Genomic DNA, 23,214 nt, shown 5'->3' on the forward strand with positions numbered 1-23,214 from the left:
TATTTCAAAAAAATTTTTTTTTTTTTTTTGAGACGGAGTCTTGCTCTGTTGCCCAGGCTGGAGTGCAGTGGCACGATCTTGACTCATGGCAAGCTCCGCCTCCCGGGTTCATGCCATTCTCCTGCCTCAGCCTCCTGAGTAGCTGGAGTAGCTGGGACTACAGGTGCCCACCACCACGCCCAGCTAATTTTTTTTTTGTATTTTTAGTAGAGATGGGGTTTCACCGTGTTAGCCAGGATGGTCTCGATCTCCTGACCTCGTGATCTGCCCACCTCGGCCTCCCAAAAGCTGGGATTACAGGTGTGAGCCACCATGCTTGGCCAAATTTTTTTATCTTAAAAAATACAAGGTTGAAGTCTAGAAAGGGTGAGGTTGGAGGTCAAAAAGAGGTGAGAGTGGTCTGTTAGCAACTACTCTCATTTATCTTAATGGAGAATCACATGGGTGAGTGTGCCACTGGGGTTCTTGCCACCTGGAATAGGTTTCCTGTATCTTTCTGCCTCATCGACTTCCAATTTCTTCTCAACAGTTTTTTGAATAACATTTTCTCCAGTGCCTACACTTCAAATTATCTCCCTACTTCCACTCTGTTCTGGGAATGCTTCCACTGTGAGCATTCATGGACTCCCTTATTCTAAAGATAGAGAATTTTGCCACTGGAAAGCAAAAAGAAAAACACCTATCCTGAGCCAGGTGCCGTGGCTCATGACTGCAATCCCAGCTCTTTGGGAGACTGAGTCAGGAAGATCGCTTGAGCCCACGAATTTTTTTTTTTTTTTTTGAGACAGAGTCTCCCTCTGTCACCTAGGCTGGAGTGCGATCTCGGCTCCACTTTCTGGGTTCAAGTGATTCTTCTGCCTCAGTCTCCTAAGTAGCTGGGATTACAGGCACATGTCACCACACCCAGCTAATTTTTGTATTTTTAGTAGAGACTGGGTTTCACCATGTTGGTTAGGCTAGTCTCCAACTCCTACCTCAGGTGATCTGCCTGCCTTGGCTTCCCAAAGTGCTGGGATTAAAGGCGAGAATCACTCGTGCCCGGCCATGCCCAGGAATTTGAGACCACCCTGGATAGCAAACTGAGACCATGTCTGAAAAAAATTAGCCAGGTGTGGTGGTGTGTGCCTGCAGTCCCAGCTACTTGGGAGCTAAGGTGGGAGAATTGCTTAAACCCAAGAGTTTGAGGCTTCAGTGAGCTGTGATTGTGCCACTGCACACCAGCCTGGGCGACAGAGTGAGACCCTGTCTGAAGAAAGAAGAAACAAACAGGTTGGGCGCAGTGGCTCACATCTGTAATCCCAGCACTTTGAGAGGGTGAGGCGGGTGGATTACCCGAGGTCAGGAGTTCAACACCACGCTGAGCAACATGGTGAAACCCCATCTCTACTAAAAATACAAAAATTAGCCAGGTATGGTGGCATGTGCCTGTAATCCCAGTTACTCGGGAGGCCGAGGCATGAGAACTGCTTGAACCCGGGAGGTAGAGGTTGCAGTGAGCCAAGATCATAGCATTTCACTCCAGCCTGGGTGACAGAGCGAGGCCCTATTTCAAAAAAAAAAAAAAAAAAAGAGAAAGAAGAAACAGAAAAAGAAATGCCTACCTTGAAGGAGGAACTATTAATGATCCTCCCTTCTTCATACCTGACATTCACTGCCATCTCTTTAACTGCCATGTTCAGTTTTCATTTTTTTATCTTTTTTTTTTTTTTTAAAAGATAGGGTATCACTCTGTTGCCCAGGCTTCATTTAGTGCAGTAGTATGATCACAACTGCAGCCTCAACCTCCTGGGCTCAACTGTTCCCCCCTTAGTCTTCCCGACCCCCCACACCCCCACCGAACAGTTGGGACTACAAGCACGCACCACCACACCTGGCTAATTTTAAAGTTTTTTGTAGAGACAGGGTCTCACTATGTTGCCCAGGCTGGTCTTGAACTCTAGGGCTCAAGTGATCCTCCTGCCTTGACTTCCCAAAGTGCTGGGATTGCAGTTGTGAGCCACCCTGCCCATCCCATGCTCACATTTTAATAAGAGTTTTTCAAGGCCCTTCCTTCTAAACACACATCCAGAACTTCATCAAGTGTCATGCAAACTCTCTTATATTTTAAAAGAAAGCCTTGTTATATCTTCCAGAGTATAACCGTTTTGACATTCTTTCCTCACATCATCCAAAAAGTTTCAAATGACATCATAAACTTTATCTCCAACTTCCTGAAAAGTACCCACTATAGCTAACTTCTCCACTTTCACACCAACAGCAGCTGGCCAGCAGGGACTTCGTTATTCTATAGCAGAGTGGTATTCAGGAACAACCGATGAAAAGCTTTGTAGTACGAGGATGATGTTTATATACTCCCCCTTTCCTCTTCTTTCCTTGTTAGTGCGGCCTGGGAAGTTCTAGAGGTAGAACAAGTGTGTTATGACCCTTCTGCAAGCAGCCATCAACTTATCCCCCAACTTTAAACATTAACAAAAACTAGGCTCTTAAAATGCATTGCCATATTGTCATATTCAACCAAAAAAAAAATTTTTTTTGAGACAGAGTTTTGCTCTTTTTGCCCAGGCTGGAGTGCAATGGTGCGATATGGGCTCACTGCAACCTCCACCTCCCAGGTTCAAGCAATTCTCCTGCCTCAGCCTCCCAAGTAACTGGGATTACAGCCATGCACCACCATGCCCGGCTAATTTTTTTTTTTGTATTTTTAGTAGAGACAGGGTTTCTCCATGTTGGTCGGGATGGTCTCAAACTCCTGACCTCAGGTGATCTGCCTGCCTCGGCCTCCCAAAGTGTTGAGATTACAGGCATAAGCCACAGCTCCCAGCTCAACCAAATTTTTATGCAGCCAAGCCCATAAAGATATCCAAGGAAACTGATACACCCTTAGAAAGAGTACACAACAATAAAGGATACCAAGGCGGGCAACATCCAAAATGAAAACAGCAGCAAGTCACCTGCAAATCTAATAACAGTGCCAGTTGGAATCAACTTGTCTTTTGCTTTCTTTCTTTTTTGAGACAAAGTCTTGCTCTGTCACCCAGGCTGGAGTACAGTGCTGCGATCTTGGCTCACTGCAACTTCCATCTCCCGGGTTCAAGCGATTCTCCTGCCTCAGCCTCCCGAGTAGCTGGGAGTACAAACACATGCCACTACACCCGGCTAATTTTTGTATTTTTTGTAGAGACGGGGTTTCACCATGTTGGCCAGGCTGGTCTCAAACTCCTGACCTCAAATGATCCGCCTGCCTCAGCCTCCAAAAGTGCTGGGATTACAGGCGTGAGCCACAGTGCCCAGCCTGTCTTTTGCATTTTAAAGAGATAAGATTTTGCTTATACTCACAACATTTTAAGAAATAATTTAAAAATCCAAATAAAATTAAAATTTTAAAAATATTTTGCTTGTAAGTCCATTCACTTTTCAGGGTAACTATCAAAGAATAATACTGATAGGAAAGTTTGAAGAAAGCAGAAGGGGACCTACGAGTCTTCTTCAAGAAAAGCGAACTATGTCCCTTGCTTCTATCCCTCTTTATCTACCTTATAAGGGTTACTTCCAAAGATATGTAACCTTCTATTAAAATAACATACTAGCTGGGCATGGTGGCTCATGCCTGTAATCCCAGCACTTCGGGAGGCTGAGGTGGGCAGATCACTTGAGATCAGGAGTTTCAGACCAGCCTGGCCAACTTGGTGAAACCCCATCTCTACTAAAAATACAAAAATTAGCCAGGTATGGTGGCATGCACCTGTAGTCCCAGCTACTCAGGAGGCTGAGGCAGGAGAATCACTTGAACCAGGGAAGCAGAGGTTGCAGTGAGTCAAGATCACACCACCGCACTCCAGCCTGGGCAATAGAGTGAGACTCCGTTTCAAAAAAAAAAAAAAACCCTAAAATTCCTATACAGCTAAAGAAATGTGTCCTCAGTGTCCTGTTGATTTTCTTTTCGAGACGGAGTCTCGCTCTGTCACTTAGCCCGGAGTGGAGTGATGGGATCTCAGATCATGGCAACCTCTGCCTCCCAGGTTCAAGCGATTCTCCCACCTCAGCCTGCCGAGTAGAAGGGACTACAGGCACATGCCACCATGCCCGGTTAACTTTTGTATTTTTAGTATAGACAGGGGTTCACCATGTTGGGCAGACTGGTCTCGAACTCCTGACCTCAAGTGATCCTCCTGCTTCGGCCTCCCATAGTGCTGAGATTACAGGTGTGAGCCACCGCACCCAGACTTCTTTTGTTTTTGAGACAGCGTCTCACTCTGTTCCCAGGTTGGAGCACAGTGATGCAATCACTGCAGCCATGACTTCCTGGGCTCAGGTGATTCTCCCACCACAGCCTCCTGGGCATCTGGGACTACAGACATGTGCCACCGCACCCAGCTAATTTTGTAAAATATTTTTTGTAGAGAAGGAGTTTCACCATGTTGCCCACGCTGGTCTCAAACTCCTAGGTTTAAGCAATCCACCTTGTCCCCCTAAAATGCTGGGATTGCAAGCACTGGATTACAGCCAATGTCCTACTGATTTTTAAAGTGCCCAAACCAAGTTTTCTTTTGCACTTAGAAGAGAATTTAAAATGCAATCAGAAAACCAGACCGTACTTTGCCAATTACTATAATTTTAAAATAAGGATATATTGCTATGAATGACATTTAGTTTTATCTCAGTCTATTCTCCTATGATAAGCAACAGTGAACTCAAGGGTATGATTTCAGAATGTAAAAAGCCATTAGACTGCTCCTAATAGATTCTTTAAAATACGATCCTACAAGGCTCTTCAAAGTAAGGACAGTATGTTTTAATTGTGAGATGGATTTTTTCAATGCTTTGACCTCTTGACTAAAAGAGGCCTGGAAAAAGAAATAACTGCAGTGGAGTGAGGGTGTGAAATGTGTCATACCAGTTATTAAAATCCATCAAGTTCATACTTCAGTCTTGGTTTAACTGCAGCCAAAAACTGACTTGCAAGTAATTATCATCACTATCTATAATAAAAGTTAATTGGACATAATTGAACTAACACCCTAATCGGAGGGAAGCTGTAACTGGCGAAGAGCCCACTCCTTCTGCTCCTTCAATCTGCAAATGAAACTGCTAATGATAATTTGTGGACAAACATGAAATTGCTCTCAGGGTTTCCCCACTGCAAATCAGTCAGCAATTCCAGTTAATACCCAGCATGTTGGTCCAGGAGAAATATCATTAACTGGTGCTTCCTTTGATAAAGACGAATTTTAACAATAACCAAGCCATTAAGGCTGAGAGTTACTGAGAATTGTTAAATTTCCCCTGGACGCCCTAAAGTAAAGCATTATGGTCTGATCTCCACATCATGCTACTATGCACTAAATGCATCATGTGCCACCAGTGTGTAGTACTAAGAAGACAGTATGTAAAGACAGAAGCTACTGTTATACTGACAATTTATCTTCTTTTAACAGAATCCTGGAAAAATCTTATTTCTAAACAGACAAATGGCATTGTTGATCTGCTTCAACAGCAAAGATTAAATCATTTCTGGTTTTTTGTTTGTTTGTTTGTTTTTTGAGACTCTGTCACCCAGGCTGGAGTGCAGTGGTGCGAACTCCTGAGGTCGGGAGTTCGAAACCAGCCTGACCAACATGGTGAAACCCCGTCTCTACTAAAAATACAAAAATTAGCCATGTGTGGTGGCTGGTGCCTGTAGTCCCAGCTACACGGGAGGCTGAGGCAGAATTGCTTGAACATAGGAGGCGGAGGTTGCAGTGAGCCAAGATCACGCCACTGCACTCCAGCCTGGGCAACAGAGCAAGACTCCGTCTCAAAAAAAAAAAAACAAAGAAAATCCAGACAATGAAACAAATACTTCAAGGGACAGTGAGAAAGAAGGGAGAACAGCAGCACAGGTCATTGAAGACTGGGTAAGAATTTACCAGATTGAGAAGAAGGGTAGTCAACAACTATAATGAAAGGCATGCAGCTGGAAAACTAAACCACTTGTTTGCGGAGGCAGAAATGGTCTGGTATCGAAAGCAGGGTGTTGGGTGTATGTGCTAAACCTGGAGATAAGCCTGATATGCAAATTATATTAATACTTCATGCTAGAAAGACAGAACAGCAGATTAAGAATACAGTGGTCAGAGTCACAGCTCAATGTTCTTACCCTTAGATTGGCATGAAAGTGGATCCAACACCTAGGCCAGGCACGGTGGTTCATGCCTGTAATCCCAGCACTTTGGGAGGCTGAGGCGGGTGGATCACCTAAGGTCAGGAGTTTCAGATCATCCTGATCAATATGGTGAAACCCCATTTCTATTAAAAATACAAAAATTGGCTGGGTACGGTGGCTCACGCCTGTAATCCCAGCACTTTGGGAGGCTGAGGCAGGCGGATCATGAGGTCAGGAGATCGAGACCGTCCTGGCTTTGGTGAAACCCCGTCTCTACTAAAAATACAAAAAAGAAAAACAACAGCCAGGCATCTGTAGTACCAGCTACTCGGGAGGCTGAGGCAGGAGAATGGCGTGAACCTGGGAGGCGGAGCGTGTAGTGAGCTGAGATTGGGCGACAGAGCGAGACTCTGTCTCAAAAAAAAAAAAAAAAAAAAGGCCGGGTACAGTGGCTGACGCCTGTAATCCCAGCACCTTGGGAGGCCGAGGTGGGCAGATCACGAGGTCAGGAGTTCGAGAACAGCCTGACCAACATGGTGAAACCCCATCTCTGGCCGGGCGCAGTGGCTCAAGCCTGTAATCCCAGCACTTTGGGAGGCCGAGGCGGGCGGATCACGAGGTCAGGAGATCGAGACCATTCTGGGGAACACGGTGAAACCCCGTCTCTACTAAAAAATACAAAAAAACTAGCCGGGCGAGGTGGCGGGTGCCTGTAGTCCCAGCTACTCGGGAGGCTGAGGCAGGAGAATGGCGTGAACCCGGAAGGCGGAGCTTGCAGTGAGCTGAGATCCGGCCACTGCACTCCAGCCTGGGCGACAGAGCAAGACTCCGTCTCAAAAAAAAAAAAAAAGAAACCCCATCTCTACTAAAAATATGAAAATTGGTTGGGCCTGGTGGCGCGCACCTGTAATCCCAGCTACTGAGGAGGCTGAGGCAGGAGAATCGCTTGAACCTGGGAAGCGGAGGTTGCAGTGAGCCGAGATCACAACACTGCACTCCAGCCTGGGTGACAGAGCGAGACTCCATCTCAAACAAAAAAAAAAGAAAAAAGAAAAGAAAGTGCACCCAACACCTTTCAGAATAATTGTGATGATTAAATGAGGTGGTATTTGTAAAGTGGTTAGTACACTGCCTGTGCTTGATGGCAGTTATAACTATTATTTGCTAATGTCAGACTTCTCTGAAAACCATGGGATATAGGGATAGGTTTTAAGGAAAGTAACATTATCAGATGTCTATTTAGAATAAATCTTCTGGAAGTGTGAAAGAAAAACGGGAGATGGTAGAAGCCAGTTAAATGGCTATTGCATTGTTTTTTTTGTTTTTTTTGTTTTTGAGACAGAGTCCTGCTCTATTGCCCAGGCTGGAGTACAATGGTGCGATCTCAGCTCACTGCAACCTCTGCCTCCCCTGCTTCCGCGATTCTCTAGCCTCAGCCTCCCGAGTAGCTGGGATTACAGGCGTGAGTCACCACACCTGGCTAATTTTTGTATTTCTGGAATACAAAATTTATTTTAGAGATGGGGTTTCATTATGTTGGCTGGTCTTGAACTCCTGGCCTCAAGTGATCCGCCCACCTCGGCTTCCCAAAGTACTGGGATTACAGGCATGAGCCACCGTGCCTGGCTGGCTACTGCGATTTTGAGGTGAGATGATGATCTCAAATGAGGATGTCACAAAAGGGCTATCATATAAAGGAGTAAGTAGATCTGTCTGAGCTCCAGAGATAAAAAATAAGTTAATAAGGCTGGGCGCGGTGGCTCAAGCCTGTAATCCCAGCACTTTGGGAGGCCGAGACGGGCGGATCACGAGGTCAGGAGATCGAGACCATTCTGGCTAACACGGTGAAACCCCGTCTCTACTAAAAAAATACAAAAAAAACTAGCCGGGCAAGGTGGCGGGTGCCTGTAGTCCCAGCTACTCGGGAGGCTGAGGCAGGAGAATGGCGTAAACCCGGGAGGCGGAGCTTGCAGTGAGCAGAGATCCGGCCACTGCACTCCAGCCTGGGCGACAGAGCGAGATTCCGTCTCAAAAAAAATAAAATAAGTTAATAAAGTTTTTGAAGGAAGGCAATTTTAAATGAACATGAAGAACAATTTGAACTTGTTCAACAGCAATAGAAAAATAATGAAGCAAAAGCAATTACCATTCATCGAGAATTATGCAAAAGGGTTTATTTTCTTTTCTTTATTTTTATTTTTTTTTTGAGACGGAGTCTCGCTCTGTCGCACAGGCTGGAGTGCAGTGGCCGGATTTCAGCTCACTGCAAGCTCCGCCTCCCGGGTTTACGCCATTCTCCTGCCTCAGCCTCCCAAGTAGCTGGGACTACAGGCGCCCACCACTTCGCCCGGCTAGTTTTTTTGTATTTTTTTAGTAGAGACGGGGTTTCACTGGGTTAGCCAGGATGGTCTCGATCTCCTGACCTCGTGATCCGCCCGTCTCGGCCTCCCAAAGTGCTGGGATTACAGGCTTGAGCCACCGCGCCCGGCTATTTTCTTTCAGTAGCTAAGAATGTGGACTAGATGACCACTAGAATCAACTTTCAGAATCTGTGATTCCAAATCATTTTAAAAAGGTGGTTTCTGTAAGGTGATTAACAATATCTTACATTTGCAGGGAGTTTTACAATTTTCTAAGTGCTTTTTCACATGATTATCTCTCTCTCCATCTTCTCAAGATGCCCTTTGAGATAGTTTGGGTATGTATGATTAGTCCCATTTTCACAGATAAAGAAACTAGGAACTGGCCAGCCATCACAGCGCATGTCTGTAATCCCAGAAATTTAGGAGACTGAGGCAGGAAGACTGCTTAAGGCCAAGAGCTCAAGACCAGCCTGGACAACATAGGGAAACCCCATTTCTACAAAAAAAAAAAAAAAAAAAGCCAGGTGTGGTAGTGTGCCCCTCTGGTCCTAGCTCCACGGGAGGCTGAAATGGGAGGCTCACTTGAGCCCCAGAGGTTGAGGCTGCAAGGAGCCATGATCGTGTCATTGCACTCCAGCCTGGGTGACAAAGAGACCCTATCCCCCAGCCATACAAAAAAAGTGATAAATGCTATGAAAAAAATAAATAGGTCAGGCGCGGTGGCTCACACCAGTAATCCCAACACTCTGGGAGGCTAAGGTGAGCAGACTGCAGGAGTCCAGGAGTTTGAGACCAGCCTGGCAATACAGCAAACCTCGTCTCTACTAAAAATACAAAAAATTAGCCAGGTGAGATGGCGTATGCCTACAATCTCACCTACTTGGAAGGCTAAGGTGAGAGAATCACCTGAGCCCAGGAGGTTGACGCTGCAGTGAGCCAAGATCATGCCACTGCACTACAGCCCGGGCAACCAGAGTAAGACCCTGTTTCAAAAATAATAATAATAGTAATAAAATAAATTAAATAAATGAAGCAGTGTAAGGAAATAGACAGTATTGGGTAGGGTAGTAATTTTAAACAATACAGTCAGAGCAATCCTCACTAAGAAACGACAGTTTCTCCATGGTTTACCTGTTAGTTTCAGTGCAAGACAGCAGCACAACTTTTAATTATGTAACTTTCTTAAAAACACTTAACCATAACTAATACAGTTTTTGTTTTCTCATGTGAAGTTTAATACTTAGGCACTTACACCTTTAATAAAAGGCAATTTATCAACTTGTTTTCAAGAGTGGTATCCTGGTTTTTTTTTTTTTTTTGAGATGGAGTCTCACTCTGTTGCCAGGCTGGAGTACAGTGGCATGATCTCGGCTCACTGCAACCTCTGCCTCCCAGGTTCAAGTGATTCTCCTGCCTCAGCCTCCCAAGTAGCTGGGACTACAGGCGCATACCACCATGCCCAGTTAATTTTTGTATTTTTAGTAGAGACGGGGTTTCACCATGTTAACCAGGATGGTGTCGACCTCTTGAACTCATGATCCACCCATCTCAGCCTCCCAAAGTGCTGGGATTACAGGCGTGAGCCACTGCGCCTGGCCTCGTTTTTGTAATACAGAAAACCTTTCTTTTTTTAAGAGACAGGGCTCGCTCTGTCACCCAGGCTTCAGTGCAGTTGCACCATTATAGCTCACTGCAGCCTCAAAGTCCTAGGCTCAAGTGATCCTCCTGCCGCAACCTCCCGAGTAAGCTGGGACTACAGGTGATTGCCACCACACTTGGGTAACTATTTTATTTTTTGTAGGAACAAGTTCTCGGTTGTTGCCCAGGCTGGTCTTGAACTTCCAGGCTCAGGAGGTCCTCCTGCCTTGGCCTCCCAAAGTTCTGGGATTACAGGTGTGAGTTACCACAACTGGCAAGAAAGGCTCTTTAAACAATAATAAAACAAAGTAATGCAAACTTGCACACATACCAAAGACTGCTGTTATATGCAACTATGACTTTGATAAAGACTGGCATTTCTCTGGTTGAGCAACGATACTTTTTCTTTTTTTTTGAGATGGAGTTTCGCTGTTGTTGCCCAGGCTGGAGTGCCATGGCGCGATCTCAGCTCAGAGCAACCTTGCCTCCCGGGTTCAAGCGATTCTCCTGCCTCAGCCTCCCAAGTAGCTGGGATTACAGGCATGAGCCACCACGCCTGGCTAATTTTGTATTTTTTGTAGTCAGGGTTTCTCCATGTTGGTCAGGCTGTTCTCAAACTCCCGACCTCAAGTGATCCACGCACCTTGGCCTCCCAAACTGCTGGGATGACAGGCATGAGCCACCGTGCCCAGCCTATGATACTTTCTTAAGTATCATATCTGAAAGATGAGCAGATGTGAACAGATGTGAGATGGAGGGAGTTGGTATAAACAATTTTAGAGAGTTATTAAAATTGATGTGCAGGCTGAAGTGGCATAAGCTTTTTACTTCTAGACGTACTAAGGAACACTTTCTCCCAAAATATACTATCACTGATAAGAATGACACATTTCAGTTGGGACACTGGTTCAGGTTGGAGAGGAGGCAAAAATAAAAATATATCTGGCTGAAAAAGCTGCCTTTTCCAACTTAATTTTGCCAGGGACTATGGAAATAGTCAAAGGACTTTTCTTAAAAGGAAAGGTTCTTTTTGTCTCTCTGGAGAAAAGTTCTAAAACAGTACCTCTCTTCAATTGTACCATACCTCACTAAATATAGCCCAAATATTAAAATATTTTGTAAAGCACTTTAGTGAATGCACAGTGATACCTGGCAAGACAAGTTAAAACTAAGATGTGGATTCTTCATTAATCTACTGGTTCCACTTTTTGTTGGGGAAAAAAAAAAAGTTCTGGAAGAATAAGATAAGCAAAAACCAAACCAGTACCTTTACAGCTACAAAATTAATGTCTTCATAATAGTAAAACCATTCCCAGCTGAATAGCTGGGTAATGCAGAGGGTCCATTCAGGAACCCAGTAAATGGGACTTTTCCATCCTAATTTAGGATGAGCTGTCTTCAGCTTCTCACAGTCTTGACACATCTCTCCTTTTAAAGTAGATTAAGTCCTATCCTTTACATAGTAAAAATGAAGATAAATAGACTGCCAACGGTAGAAGTGCTTAGCTTTTGGAAGGAAGTAAATCTTAAGTTATGACTAATAATGCTTATGCTTCTCCTTTGAAGCAACATGAATGTTTTCTAAATCATCTCAATTCTGCAAGTGGCATAAAATCTGATTTTCATTCAGTTCAGCAACTGATCCTCAAAAACACTTTGCTGAATGCAAAAAAAGAAAAGAAAAGGAAAAAGTAACTCTTCAGGTAATATCTTCCCAGCAAATAGCACTTAAAAGAAACCCCAGCTTTTTTTTTTTTTTTTTTTTTTGAGATGCAGTCTTACTCTGTGGACCAGGTGCAATGGTATGATCGGCAGTGGTGCAATCTCGGCTCACTACAACCAATGTCTCCCAGGTTCAAGCAATTCTCCTGCTTCAGCCTCCTGAGTAGCTGGAATTACAAGTGTCTGCCACCACACCCCGCTAATTTTTGTATTTTTAGTAGAGATAAGGTTTCACCATGTTGGCCAGGCTGGTCTCAAATTCCTGACCTCAAGTGATCCACCTGCCTCAGCCACCCAAAGTGCTGGGATTATAGGCATGAGCCACTGCACCCAGCCAGAAGCCCCCAGCTTTAAAGTGATGACAGCTTTCCAATTTGGGCGCAGCAGAATGGTTCCCGCAAAGGGTGGTAAGAAGAAAGGCTGTTCTGCCATCAACCAGGTGGTAACCCAAGAATACACTATTGAGATTCACAAGTGCATTCATGGAGTGAGCCTCTAAGAAGCAAGCCTCTCAGGCACTCAAAGATATCTGGAAATTTGCCATGAGGGAGAAGAGGACCCCAGATGCACACATTGATAGCAGGCTCAACAAAGCTGTCTGGCCCAAAGGAATAAGGAATGTCTCACACAGTGTATCCCTATGTGGTTGTCCAGAAAATGTAATGAAGATAAAGATTCACTAAAACAAGCTCTGTACTTTGGTTACTTATATACCTGTTACCACTTTCAAAATCTACAGACACTCAGTGTGGATAAGAACTAACCACTGGTCATCAAATAAAATTATACAACTGCAAAAACAACAAAAAAGTGATGACAGTACTACTTTCATCACACACTGACTATTCTAAATGGATTTCATTTCAGGCAACAGCTCTGATTATTAGCACATATTGTCCAGTGTTATAAAAGTTTGCTTTGGTAAGAAAAGAGGTTTGTTTCTTTGCTTTTTCTTTTTTTTTTTTTTGAGAGGGAGTCCCACTCTGTCACCCAGGCTGGAGGAGTACAATGGTGCAATCTCTGCTCACTGCAACCTCCACCTCCCAAGTTCAAGCAATTCTCCTGCCTTAGCCTCCTGAGTAACTGGGATTACAGGTGCATGCCACCAGGCCTGGCTAATTTTTGAATTTTAGTAGAGATGGGGTTTCACCAGGTTGGCCAGGCTGGTCTCAAATGCCTGACCTTCAAGTGATCTGCCCACCTTGGCCTCCCAAAGTGCTGAGATTACCGCACCCAGCTTCGTCTTTTTTTCTTTTTAGAGACACGGTCTTGCTCTCTCACCCTGGCTGGAGTGCATTGTCATGATAGCAGCTCACTGCAACTTTGAATTCCTGGGCTGAAGGGATCCTTCCATCTCAGCCTCCCAAGTAGCTGGGAGTACAGGCACACATCACCACACACACCTAATTTTTTTTTATACAGAGACAGGGTCTCACCATCTTGCCTGAGCTGGCCTCAAACTCCTGGGCTCAAGCAATCCTCCTGCCTCAGTCTCCCAAAGTGTTGGGATTACAGGAGTGAGCCACTGCGTCCGGCTGCAGTTTGTTTCTTTGGCTTAAGCTACCAACAGCTCACCCACATATGATGAATAATTTACATATATTACGGGGTCAGAAGACACCAATAGGCCAGGTGCGGTGGCTCATGCCTGTAATCCCAGCACTTTGGGAGGCCGAGGTGGGTGGATCACCAGGTCAGGAGATCGAGACCATCCTGGCTAACTCGGTGAAACCCCGTCTCTACTAAAAATACAAAAAATTAGCTGGGCATGGTGTGGCGGGCGCCTGTAGTCCCAGCTACTCGAGAGGCTGAGACAGGAGACTAGTGTGAACCCGGGAGGCGGAGCTTGCAGTGAGCCGAGATCGCACCACTGCACGCACTCCAGCCTGGGTGACAGAGTGAGACTCCGTCTCAAAAAAAAAAAAAAAAAAAAAAAAGACATTTCAGTATCAAAAGCTAGTTTATGCATGACTTACTTGAAAGATTTTAATTCTCCATAGCACCTCAGTGGGATTAGGTAACAAAGGTCAAGTCTCTTCAGGAACCAGGACGTCTATCTTCTTCTCCCCTTGGCAATCCGAGCTCCTTTGGCCTCAGACTGAATGACACCACCAGCTTTCCTGGTTCTTGAGCTTGCAGACAGCATGTTGTGGAACTTCTCAGCCTCCATAACTAAATAAGCCAGGTCCTAATCCCCTCTTACATATTTACCCTCCTGGTTCTGTTTCTCTGGAGAATGCTAATACAGATTTTTTATTTTTTATTTTTTTTCAGACAGAGTCTCACTCTGTTGCCAGGCTAGAGTGCAGTGGTGCAATCTCAGCTCACTGCAACCTCCACCTCTTGGGTTCAAGCAATTCTCCCGTCTCAGCCTCCCGAGTAGCTGAGACTACAGGCACGCACCACCACGCCCAGCTAATTTTTGTATTTTTTAGTAGAGACGGGGTTTCACTATGTTGGCCAGGATGGTCTTTATCTCTTGACCTTGTGATCCGCCCGCCTTGGCCTCCCAAAGTGCTGGGATTACAGGCATGGGCCACCATGCCTGGCCTCTAATATAGATTTTATATTTAGTATTAAATAAAACAAACTGTCCCAAGGATACTACATTGAGCTGAATTTTTCTAGGTCAAGTACTGAGTTATATACTACTTGTGATGATTAAGAAACTAAGTGTAGGCTGGGCACGGTGACTCACGTCTATAAGCCCAGCACTCTGGGAGGCCGAGGTGGGCAGATCACGAGGTCAGGAAATCGAGACCATCCTGGCTAACATGGTAAAACCCCGTCTCTAATAAAAATACAAATACAAAATTAGCCGGGCGTGGTGGCAGGCGCCTGTAGCCCCAGCTGCTCGGGAGGCTGAGGTGGGAGAATGGGGTAAACCCAGTTGGCAGAGCTTGCAGTGAGCTGAGATCGCGCCACTGCACTCCAGTCTGGGTAACAGAATGAGATTCCATCTCAGAAAAAGAAAGAAAGAGAGAGAGAGAAAGAAAGAGAGAGAGAGAGAGAGAGAGACAGAGAAAGAGAGAGAGAAAGAGAGAGAGAGAGAAAGAAAGAGAGAAAGAAAGGAAGGAAGGAAGGAAGGAAGGAAGGAAGGAAAGGAGGAAAGAGAGAAAGAGAGAAAGAGGAAGGAAGGAAGGAAGGAAGGAAGAAACTAAGTGTAGTCTGGGCATGATAACTCATGGTTCTAATCTCAGCACTTGAGAGGCCAAGGTGGGAAGATCGTTGGAGCCCAGGAGTTTGAGACCAACCTGGACAACATAGGGAGACCCCGTCTCTACAAAAAAATGAAAAAAGTAGCCAGGCAATGATGAAGCGAACCTGTGGTCCCACCTACTCAAGAGGCTGAGATGGGCCAGGCATGGTGGCTCACGCCTGTAATCCCAGCACTTTGGGAGGCCATGGCAGGCAGATCACTTAAGATCAGAAGTTCGAGACCAGCCTGGCCAAGACAGTGAAACCCCATCTCTACTGAAAATACAAAAATTAGCCTGGTGTGATGGTACATGCCTATAATCCCAGCTATTCGGGAGGTTGAGGCACAAGAATCACTTGAACCCAAGAGGTGGAGGTTACAGTGAGCCGAGATCACGCCACTGAACTCCAGTCTGGGTGACAAAGCAAGACTCCCATCTCAAAAAAAAAAAATAAAAGAGGCTGAGATGTGCAGATTGCCTAACCCCAAGGGGTAGAGACTGCAGTGAGCTGTGATCACACTACTGGATGACACAGTGAGATCCTGTCTCAAAAAAAAAAGGAAAAAAAGAGAAACAAAAAAGTGGGATCTCTGTCTCAAAACAAAATTAAGTGTAATAGAAGTTCTTGGCTATCTTGCCTACTGCTTAGTTGACTGACCAAAGAAAAAAACAAATTTCTCAGTAGTCTCTATGCCTAGAAAATCTCAGTTAAAAACCAGAGGAAGTTGGCCGGGCACGGTGGCTCAAGCCTGTAATCCCAGAACTTTGGGATGCCGAGACGGGTGGATCACGAGGTCAGGAGATCGAGACCATCCTGGCTAACACGGTGAAACCCCGTCTCTACTAAAAAATACAAAAAATTAGCCGGGCGAGGTGGCGGGCGCCTGTAGTCCCAGCTACTCGGGAGGCTGAGGCAGGAGAATGGCGTGACCCTGGGAGGTGGAGTGAGCTGAGATCCGGCCACTGCGCTCCAGCCTGCGCGACAGAACCAGACTCCGTCTCAAAAAAAAACAAAAAAAACAAAACCAGAGGAAGTTAACGCTATTGCTTAAAAATGTGTCCTTGAGGCAGGGCATGGTGGCTCACGCCTGTATTCCCAGCACTTTGGGAAGTGGAGGTGGGTGGATCACCTGAGGTCGGGAGTTTGAGACCAGCCTGACCAATATGGAGAAACCCCATCTCTACTAAAAATACAAAATTAGCTGGGCACATGGTGGCATGCAGTGGCACATGCCTATAATCCCAGCTACTTGGGAGGCTGAGGCAGAATTGCTTGAACCTGGGAGACGTAGGTTGCGGTGAGCCGAGATCACACCATTGCACCCCAATCTAGGCAACAATAGTGAAACTCCATCTTAAAAAAAAAAGGGGGGGGTCCTTGAGAGTATCTTTGGATTGATTTCACCTATCTATACTCTGCCTCCTTGCCCTTTTGTGTGTATAATCAATAACAGACTTTTCACAGATCAGGAACGAACTTTTGTTTTTTCCACTGTTTGGTCTCTGTGAATCTAAGGAATGAACTCTTAACTAGAGTCTTGTCCATATCTTGGTAAAGATGCCCTCTGCCCTTTTCAGTTAGGCTGCAATGTAACAAACGCAGTTCATGACTGAATTTAATCTAATCAGTCCGGTATTTACTTCCTAGGATCCACCAGCACCAAATATAACAAAACTTCAATTTGGAAGTTGGGCACCACGGTGCACACCTGTAGTCCCAGCTACTTGGGAGGCTGTGTCAGGAGGATTGCTTGAGTCTGGGAATTCAAGGCCAGCCTGGGCAACATAATTGGGACGGCACTCTGTCTCAAAACAAAACAAAATAAAATCACCTTCAAGTTGGTCTTTCCTTAACTTTATTTTTTCTTTCCCCAATACCTCATCTTAAGCTTTCTTCTCTTGATTAATAATAGCATCCTGGTGTTTGGGTTCCCTTCACAACCAGAAAAATAAAAAAAAGCCTCTCAGAGATAGGAAAACTTCAAATCATTTCAAATGGGTTCCTGAAATTTCTTGGAGAAAATAATAAACTATATTAGAAATTCAGAGAAAGGAAGAATTCAGAGACCTTGGCTCTCGGTCTGGCTTCACTACCAAATTACTTAAGCTTTCAGATAATCACAGAGCATTGGTTTTCCCTACTTCAGAGAAATGCTGAGACCAATGTTCATTTAATTCACTGGATAAAAACTATCCAAAATTAAGAATATTTATTTATTTTTTTCTTTTTTTTAGATGGAATTTCGCTCTTGTTGCCCAGGCTGGAGTGCAATGGCGCAATCTCGGCTCACTGCAACCTCCACCTCCTGGGTCCAAGCGATTCTCCTGCCTCGGCTTCCCAAGTAGCTGGGATTATAAGCATGTACCACCACACACAGCTAATTTTTGTATTTTTAGTAGAGATGGGGTTTCTCCATGTTGGTCAGGCTGGCCTCGAACTCCCGAACTCAGGTGATCCACCTGCCTTGGTTTCCCAAAGTGCTGGGATTACAGGCGTGAGCCACCGCGCCTGGCCGAAAATATTTATCTTAATACTGGAAATGATTCTTGGTCTGAAGAAACGCTTGTTTTTTCTGTGTGTGTGTTTTTTTGTTTGTTTGTTTTGTTTTGTTTTGATGTGGAGTCTCGCTCTGTCACCCAGGCTGGAGTGCAGTCAAGAGATCTCAGCTCGCCGGGCGCGGTGGCTCAAGCCTGTAATCCCAGCACTTTGGGAGGCCGAGACGGGCGGATCACGAGGTCAGGAGATCGAGACCATCCTGGCTAACACAGTGAAACCCCGTCTCTACTAAAAAATACAAAAAAAAATAGCCGGGCGAGGTGGCGGGCGCCTGTAGTCCCAGCTATAGGGAGGCTGAGGCAGGAGAATGGCGTAAACCTGGGAGGCGGAGCTTGCAGTGAGCTGAGATCCGGCCACTGCACTCCAGCCTGGGTGACAGTGCGAGACTCCCTCTCTTAAAAAAAAAAAAAAAAAAAAGAGATCTCAGCTCACTGCACCTTCCACCTTCCAGGTTCAAGCAATTCTCCTGCCTCAGCCTCCTGAGTACCTGGAATTACAGGCCTGCGCCACCACGCCCAGCTAATTTTCATATTTTTAGTAGAGACGAGGTTTCACCATGTTGGTCAGGCTGGTCTTGAACTCCTGGCCTCAAGTGATCCACCCACCTCAGCCTCTCCAAATGTTGGGATTACAGGCATGAGCCACTGCATCCGGCCTAAACTCTTCTCTTAACCTTTTGTGAGACGTTTTATGTATTTACAGATCATGAAATCTTAATGAAGTAAACTTCTAAGATGTGACCAAACAAAAGGACCATCAAGAGTTCACAGAATGCTAACATATAGAACAAAGTTTAAGGAAGACACAAAGGCCTGGATTCTAAAAAATAAATGAACAGTTTGAATGTCTGGTTTAAAACAAAAAGATGGATTAAAAGTTTGTATTGGAAAGGTAACTTTGTTTTGAATGGTCCTAAAAATCTCATAATTCCTGCAGTATCAAATACAGTCTGGGTAATTAATTCAGTGGACTCTTTCCCTTTTACTGGCAGATTGAACAGCTCTGAGAATAATCTCCCTCACTCTCCCAGGGCTCAGTTGGAAGATTCATTATTTATGCCCTCAATTGTTTATTCTGTCCTATTTTTCCATACGTCCAGGTCCAAGAGCTGTGTTACCACTGGCCTGTTTCCAAAATGAATGCATTACTCATTGCCCTATTAGCTACGAAAACAAAATAATCAAACACAGTGTTATCTTAACGTTGGAGAGCAACCCCACCAACCACTTGATCCAGGAGAGAAATTAGTAACAATGTCAGCCCAGGTTACCAAAAGTTAAATTGTCCTGATCAAGAGGGATCCATACATCATTCTAGTCCTTTATTTTGAGCCACTGAACAACATACACGCACATCCAACAAGGATTCTTAAAGGACAGTATCATTAGAAAGACAGCTCTGGCCTTCACTGAGAGCAGACTGTAAACTACTGAGGGTTAAACTGAGATAAAATTTGCCTAGCAACCATTCTTTAGGAATAGTTCAGTAACTCACCAACAATAAATTCTACATCCTCATCTGACTAGTAAACAGATTACAGACTCCACTAAGTCCTCTACTTTCAGGATTCAGACTCACAGCAAACAACTTCCTCAAAAGATTCAGCTTCAAGAGCCAAACCCTGGGGGAGGGGGTTGTGCTTAAACACAAAATATTGTCTCTGACACCTGACTGAAAAAGCTGAAAATCTAAAAAGTATCATCACCCACATCTCCATATGAATGCATCCATTGTTCTAAATAAATCTCGACAATTGAGAGAGCGTTCCCAGAGTCTCTTTTGCCTCTAATATTTTCTCACCTTGAGTAAGCTTTTCCCAATTCCAAACCTTACAACACTCAAGCTGATTATTATGAGAATCAAGCAATACCAAGGGCCCAATATTTTTCTTTCACCTTCTCAAGGGGATCATTTTATACTTCTGATGTGAACAGGGGATTAGTCTCGAGTCTCCCTTTGGAGAGAACATAGAGTCCTTTTTCTTAACACATTCTAAGCCGTGACTCACTGAAATAAGCAGGATGGGCCAGGCATGGTGGCTCACGCCTGTAATCCCAGCACTGTAGGAGGCCGAGGCAGGTAGATCACCTGAGGTCAGTTCAAGACCACACTGGCCAACATGGTGAAACCCTGTCTCTACTAAAAATACAAAAATTAGCCAGGCATGGTGGTGCATGTCTGTGATCCCAGCTACTCAGGAGGCTGAGGCAGAATTACTTGAACCTGGGAGGCGGAGGCTGCCGTGAGCAGAGACCGTGCCACTGCACTCCAGCCTGGGCGACAGAGTGAGACTCCATCTCAAAAAAAAAAAAAAAAAAAAAGAAAAGAAAGAAATGAAATAAGCAGGATGAATAAAAACAGACTGTTAAAGAAAATTAAATCAATTGCTTTAACCTCAACCAGCACTATGCCCCCTCAACCTAAGAGATTTATGGCTTTCTATAGTTGTTTCCTTGCAGATGACCAAATTCCAGGATTTCCATGCACCTTAAATGATATTTGAACATCAGTGCAAATATGATTTGCACTTATGATTAGTTCTATACATAGACTTCTGTCTCCTGGGAAAATCCTTTCAGGAACCCCTAATTATTGCACCATGCAAAATAGCGATCACACAAATCAGTCAAGAAAATAGAAATATCCGGCGTGGAGGGATGCAGTGGCTCACACATTAATCCCAACACTTTGGGAGGCCTCTGGGAGGACTGCTTGAGGCCAGGAGTTTGAGACCAACCTGGGCAACAGAGCCAGACCCTATTCTCTACAAAACATAAAAATTAAAAAATGGCAATATAAAAAAGTGAGTGAAGTATAACTTTATAAAGCTGTACTTACTGCTCACCCATGGGTAGAGAACTTAAAAACCACCCAGATATCAAATAGAAGAGCAACTTGTTTTTTGATAGAAGCGAGCTGAAATCTTACAGCCTCCAACTGTTTTTTTGTTTGTTTGTTTTTGTTTTTTGGGGTTTTTTTTGAGACAGGGTCTCACTCTGTCACCCAGGCTGGAGTGCAGTGGCACAACCCTGGCTCACTGCAACCTCCACCTCCCGGGTTCCAGCAATTCTCCCACCTTAGTCTCCCAAGTAGCTGGGACTACAGGAGTGCACCACCACGCCCAGCTAATTTTTTTGTTTTGGTAGGGATGGGGTTTTCACCATGTTGGTCTTTAACTTCTGACCTCAAGTGATCCACCCACCTCAGCCTCCCAAAGTGCTGGGATTACAGGAGCAAGCCATTGCACCCTGCCTTCCAACTGGTTTTTTGGTCACTTCCCCAGCTTCCTATACCTTAGACATCAAAGTGCACTTTGTTTTATATACTAGCTAACTTTGTTTTATATACTAGCTAACTGTCAAGGCTTCAATCAGTGATTTTTAACAGTTCCCTCTCAGTAGCAAGTTAACTAAGTCAACATCTGGGGGAAACCTTTTCCCTCCCAACTTAAACACAACTAATGGAGCCTTAAGGGACAAGTGAGTAATAACATAAAAACCCAAAACCTGACACAGGATTACTATGAATCTATTTTTTAGTAACATGTCTATTCTAAGGTACTTGAAGTCTTATTTTTAAAAAAGGTTAAAGTAAGCTTCCTAATCCCTATTACTTTCCACAGCTGAAATGGTTTCCTATCCCATTATCCCTATTTTTTATAATACTTGCTTTCATCCCAAATTGCTCCTGTTTAGAGATCTAATAAATCAATGCAAAGAAAAAAATCACTAATCTAGCCAAAAGTGTAAGACAGCTCCAGTGTATCAATTCTGTTTTCAAAAGTGGACCCCAGTTAGAACAATCTTTGGAAACTGAACCTGCATTACATAAACTGAAGCATTTTAATTAATATTTATCAAAGTGTTGCCACAAAAAAAAAAAAAGATATTCATCCCTTCTGGTACTGTAGCTCTTTGCTAATCAACATTAAGATAAACCTGGTCCAAACACATTTCGTTGAAAATGCCCACTTAGGCCGGGCGTGGTGGCTCACGCCTGTAATCCCAGCACTTCGGGAGGCCGACGCGGGTGGATCACGAGGTCAGGAGATCAAGACCATCCTAGCTAACACGGTGAAACCCCGTCTCTACTAAAAATACAAAAAATTAGCCAGGTGTGGTGACAGGTGCCTGTAGTCCCAGCTACTCGGGGAGGCTGAGGCAGGAGAATGGCGTGAATCTGGGAGGTGGAGCTGGCAGTGAGCCGAGATCATGCCACGGCACTCCAGCCTGGGCGACAGACTCTGTCTCAAAAAAAAAAAAAAAGAAAAAGAAAAAAGAAAATGTCCACTTAAAGCTAGTGTACTATGGACATTGCCACCCAACACACACACACACACACACACACACACTCCCTTTGTTTCTAACATCAAAAACTTTGGATTTTCTATTTTCCACTGAAAACGTTTTTCTCAATTTAAAGCCTACAAAGACGTTCCCGATTCTGGAGATGGGTGTTCTTCAGAAAGAAGGGACCCCTAAGATGAAGCAGCAAAGGAACTCAAAAAAGATAAATTTCATTTAAGTTGTAATGCTATAGCCACCCAAATTCATAAACTTTGGGGAGAGGAACATTTTTTAAAAAACTAACGAGGCTGGGAACGGTGGCTCACGCCTGCAATCCCAGCACTTTGGGAGGCTGAAGCAGGCGGATCACGAGGTCAGGAGTTCGAGACCAGCCTGACTAACATGGTGAAACCCAATCTCTACTAAAAACACAAAAAATTAGCCCGAAACGGTGGTAGGCGCCTGTAATCCCAGCTACTCAGGAGGCTGAGGCAGGAGAATCGCTTGAACCCTGGAGGCGGAGGTTGCAGTGAGCCGAGATCGCACCACTGCACTCCAGCCTGGGCGACAGAGCGAGACTCATCTCAAAAAAAAAAAAAAAACAAAAAAACAAAAAAAACAAACCCACGAACTAAAATTCATCTGGAGGTTTTTTTAAGTTTGGTTTTGGTTTTTGACGATAGAAACTAATCCCTCCGAGGGTCTGTGAATATAAGAAATATATCGACAGAGAAAAAGATAAGACTTTTAAGTTTCAGCAACAACAAGGTAAGTTTGCCAGCTCTAGTCAGGTTTCTGCAACAGAGATGAGCTACTACACAAAGCCGGTGACAATGTACTCCAGGAAGAGACTTCAGCAGAGTTAATCGCTAACAACTATCAGGATTTCCTTTAACCACCATTTGACTGGGGCTGCTCTCTCTTTCCACTAGCACCTCCTCTCCTTTCGGATTGTTATTGCTGATCAAGGCAGTCCCAAGGAGGAAAATGGTGAAGACAGCCTTAATGGACAAGGATGCAGTACAGTTCCAAATATCCACTCCTAGCTTGCCTTTTTAATTTTTTTTAAATTGCGGTTTACTGCATCAGATATGACACAAAACAGGGCTCCTCTTTTCTTCTCTGTGCATTTTACTATACGACCGATATCGACACATCAGTAAAAAGAGATAAGAGTCCTGAATCTCCTTACCCATCTGCAGGGGTGAGATGAAGGGAAGGAAAAAAATGATGAACGGTAGAAACAGATAAGCAAAACAAACTGATGGGATCCAGAGATATTATTTCCCATTCCATTCCCCCTTTT

General features: G+C 44.5%; 1 protein-coding gene across 10 annotated transcripts in view; it reads right to left on the bottom strand.

Annotated features, from left to right (window-relative positions):
• Positions 1 to 23,214, bottom strand: part of FAM222B (family with sequence similarity 222 member B) — a 111,065-nt gene that overhangs the window by 40,567 nt on the left and 47,284 nt on the right. The gene's annotated exons all lie outside the window — the stretch shown is intronic.

The sequence above is a fragment of the Papio anubis genome, chromosome 17 (genome assembly GCF_008728515.1).
Source record: "Papio anubis isolate 15944 chromosome 17, Panubis1.0, whole genome shotgun sequence".
Taxonomy (NCBI): Eukaryota; Metazoa; Chordata; class Mammalia; order Primates; family Cercopithecidae; genus Papio; species Papio anubis.